Below are 4,768 nucleotides of genomic sequence, written 5' to 3'. Positions count from 1 at the left end.
GGGCAGGGGCCGCCATGGCGGAGGAGGTGGGGGGGCGGCCCGTTCCCTGCCCGGGAGGGGACACGGGGCTGTGTCCTGGCTCCAGCTGCGGGAATCTCGTCCATCCGCTCTGCTTTTCTCCTCAGGGCTCGGGGCTGGGGTCAGACCGGAGCGCCAATGGGGGCTGCCCCAGGCCCTGCCCCCCCCCGCGGTGTTCGGTGCTAGGGCTGCTTGTACACCGGCCACAGGCTCCCTGAGCGTCAGATTGTTGGTTTGGGGCTGGTCAGTGGGTTTAAAAATAGGCTGTTTGCGAGGCCTCTAGGGTCCCATGTGGGAGCTGAGCAACATTTCTTCTCAGCCTAGGTCAACATTTGGTGTGTCACCCTTTCCTGCACTTCCTTGCTTTCCATGCAGCTTGCACTTTCCATGCGTTTTCTTGCTTTTGTTTATGGTAGTGTTCTCCCAGAGGGCGTTCTCTTCTTGCTCAATCATTTCTTTGTTGCTTTGTTACTATTACTGCACGATTTTGTTCCTTTCCCCCCCTCTTCATTGTTATACCCACTGCAGTAGGATGGTATGTGGCTTTAATAATTTTAAAAATACTTTTACTATGATCTCCCTTGACTACTCTTAAACCACTTCTGTGTCCTATTCTTAATCTTGAAACTGCTCCCTTAAGCAGTCCAAGTCAAACTCAGTGGGTTTGGGATAGAGCTGGAAAGGCTGATGTGAAGCTTCCTGTGAAGATTCCTGGCTTTTTCCCTCCATCCAATCTCTCTGGAAGATCTTGCATTGCTAGAAAGCACATAATCACTAACAAACAATACTTTTCCAGGATATAAACTTTGCTTGGCTGCACATTAGATTGTTTACTGTGGAGTACAGACTCTCCTTACTGTACTAAGTAAGCTTGGGAAGAAGTGAATAGTCAATAGTGCATCTGTATTTGGGTTATAAAATTGGACATTCCAAGAGTAGAGTTGTTTGAAAGCAAATTTTTACAAGTTTTATTTTAACCTCAAGGTAGTGCCTGCTTAGAAGGCAGCTTCTTTGGTCTTTTTCTAGTGTCAATTATACATTTTATGTGTTTGGAGCTATGTGACGTATCTGCCAGACAAGTAAATAGCATAAAAATAATAAGTACCTATAGCAAAATCAAATGAATATTTTATATATACCTAAACCTCATTTTGTTCTATGATAAAAATTTGAAAGGGACTCCTCTAGCCTGAATGGGCAGAGACTTTAATTGTAGATGATGACTGTAGTGAAGTGTAGTGATGGAGTGACTACTTGAGGTTCCTTTGAAAAGGAAAAGAAGAGCTAATCCCAGGTCTCATTATTGCTTTTACTGTTTTCTGTTCCTGAATCCTCCATCACATAAAACAAGTGTGTGGTTATTGATGTTCTCCATCGCTTACGTCTAAATAGCTTACCTGCTTTTTCATCTCTTCTGCCTTCCACTCCATCCTCCAAGAAATGCACTTGTCTCTGTGTTGTTCCATTTTTGCCATCTTTGCATTATCCTTTGTTGTCTATTTGTAATACTGTCCCAGTTTACTGACAGACCTGTATGTGAAAGCTCCATTATGATGTACTTGAGATTTATGGATCATGGCTGTAATGTAGTGGTATCCATCAGCATTTACTGAGGTATCAAACATCTCTACCATTTTACACTGGCTTCAGTGTAATGGAAGGTATAGATTTTGTTGGAAGTGAGATTTTCTTTGCTATTGAAAAATTCTGCTTGGAATCTGGCCATCTTCTTTCTCCTCTGTTTGCTGCTTTCCTGTTAGCACCCTGGTCCTTTGTCCCATTCCCTTATTTCCTACTTACTTCTGCATGGAGTTGCACATAGAGCTCTTAATGGACCTGTGTCCTCTCTATTTCTGCTGTCCTTTTGCCCCTTGCTTTTTTTCCACCCCCATTCTCTATCTTTTCCCCTGCTTGACATCTTACAGGTAAAAGTTGCTCTCTTACTGGCACTGACAGTGATAGATGAAGGGTGGAATTGCTTATCTACCCCTTACAATCCAAGCAGAATTGCAGTCTGCTGTTAGCAGTCCACAGGGGTTGCTGCTGAATAAATTGGAATACTGGTAGCTGTGCTCACTGAAGCTTTTATCATCTTGAATATGTGAGAAAGAGAGGGGAAGAGAAACCCTGTGGATGTAAAAGAAGAAACAAAACACCAAAGGGATGATGTCCTTACCCTAGAGAAGTGTTTATTAGGTTAAATCCTGTATTTACCAGCTAAGGAGAAATAGAGTACTCCTTTCATTCACACATTTAATTTCTTCCTCAAATAAAGCAAGATTCCTATGAGTGGGAAGTGCCCTTTGAGCTTGACAGCCGCAGGACTCTGTAATTTGAAGTCAAATCCTTTAGGCAGTGGTCACAAAATGGGAGATAAACTGCACATGTCCACGTGCAGCCCACATTTGATCGGGGTGCAGAAGGCAGTGATAGTGGGACTTCAGCTCCAGCAGAAGTGGCAAGAAATCGCAGAACCAAGGTAAGGCTTTACAATGAAGGTTAAAGCAAGGGCATACAGCATTTTATTTATGTATGGTTTGTGCTTCTGATTCTGTTGGGCACTGCACAAGTCACTTCATTGTCTCCTTCACAGCATATACCTGTGATTTTTGTGAGGCAGAATTTACCGATATTTCTAAAACCCATTTTTATAGTTATTAGTGTATAGATGCAAACATTCTGGTTATGTTCTGAATTGAGCAGGTTACAACCTGTAACTTGGATTTGCTGCCTAATAAAAGCTAATAAGGAAGTAATGTGTCTTTCCTCGGAGTAAGCTATGCTTCTCAGGAGGGCATTAATGTATAGGAAAAGAATTAGTAGATCTTTCTGTAAAAAATCTTTAAAATGCAAAGTGTTTAATCTGTTCTTTCTTAAGTTAGCAAATGGAAACAGTATGACAAAACATCAGAAATATCTTGCAAATTATTCAGAGTTCACACAGCTTTTTAAATCTGCATAGATTCTTACAGAATTTACTATGAGTGTTTACTGATATGTCTAGAGAGCTTTGAAAGCTGCAAGAATGGATGTGTAAATTTTATTGTAGATTTTGGTTCTTTCTGCATTCTCCAAGTAGTAGAATAAACAGAAACTTCAGCTATTTTGAGGGTTGCTTCATTTGGCAACCCCTCAAATTGCCTTTTGTTAATCTTCAGTGTGGGACTGTTAGCAAAATAATATGAATTTGGATGCTTTCTATATTGCTGTTGATAGAGGCATAATATTTCCAGGTCTTCAGATTTTGCTTTTGTGGTAGGGACTGAGACATATATATGATGGCCTTTTGGCTGAGTTTCAGTGCACTGAAATGTAAGATAATTATGAAATGGTTGAATCAGCCAGAGGATTGTTGGCAGTTGCAACAGCCCTTCTGACTGAACTGGCATGTCGGTCATTTGTTTCTGATCTCCTGTGTTGGGAAAGTGGAAGTTAGAAATGAATGGCAGGTGTGGCATCAATGAAACGTGGTAAATTACTAGATGTAGGGCAGGTACCACTACAAGGCTGTAAATTTGTTTGAGTTTGCTAATTGTAACTGTTATGTCCTGTCTTCCGATTAATATGGAATGACTGGCATATGTCTCAAGGATGCATTTAGATCCACATGGATAAAGATAAGGAGAATTTTGGGAGATTAATTACTTTGCATATGCCTGGAAAAATTCCAGCTTGAATCCTTACTTCTTTGTTCTTTCACATGTAATCTAGGAAAAGTGTTGGGAACAAAACCTAAGTCTTTATTTAGTTTTTAACAACATACCCCAAAGCATGAGATGTGGATAGTTGATCAGGGATCTGGAACTTGATACTCAAAGTCTTACTGTTACATAGATCTCTGCATGGGGGAGTATCTGTGACAGACTGAGGACTTGCTGTGGCCTTGTGCCTGGCCTGAATCTTTCTCAGCTGTGAGTACCCTATTATTGAAGCAATCATTGTCATGCTCTTTTGCACGGAGTCGTGCGTGGGGTGATTGGATGCTGGTAAATGGGCCTTGAGTATGCTTCTGCATCATGGGGAAGGGGTTAATCTGTCAAATACAAAATACATGAATACATGACCTCTTTACATGAACTATGCAAAATTCCAGCATGCCAGTCATTATGTGGTGGTGATGACTATGTTATCAGTTGGAAATCTTTTTTTGGATCTCTAGCTGCCATCTGCTTAGAAAGCAGCTGCTAGGTTTTCACTAATGCTGTATCTTATGTTAAAACCCATAAGACAGACTAAAATAGTGAGAATTATTAAAAAATAAAAGGTTATGTTTTGGTTTGTAGCCTCTTTAAGATTTTAGGGTTTGAATGTTCAAGGTTTTCTCTTGCAGGCTAGAAGTTTTTTCTCCTTGCTGAAAACTGAGTGTCAGCCATATGGCTCCAGATCCTGGAGATTTAATGGAGGAAGGGGAAGAGAAATATTTGAGACTCAATTAAGTTTTTAATAGTCTACAACACTTTGTTTTCTATTACCTCCGCTTTTCTAACACATTCATTTTTAGGCACAAACGTTTCCACCTTATCCATGTCCTTTCTTTTCAAGGTCAATTTATTACAATGCATTTATATCATAATAAAACCTCTTCTGCGCTAAGCTTTTCAAATCATCCCTCTAATAATCTGCAGTGCTTCTTGCTCTGGACTTCCGCAAGTTCCAGACTCTGAATTTTTGTGTTGCTGTTTCTCTGGCCCCTGTCTCGGTGCTCTGTGTGTGTTGTTGCTCTCATGCTTCAAAAGCAAGGCTCCCATTC

Source organism: Chaetura pelagica, unplaced genomic scaffold (genome assembly GCF_000747805.2).
Source record: "Chaetura pelagica isolate M959 unplaced genomic scaffold, ChaPel_1.0 scaffold79, whole genome shotgun sequence".
Taxonomy (NCBI): domain Eukaryota; kingdom Metazoa; phylum Chordata; class Aves; order Apodiformes; family Apodidae; genus Chaetura; species Chaetura pelagica.
This window is presented reverse-complemented; position numbering follows the sequence as displayed.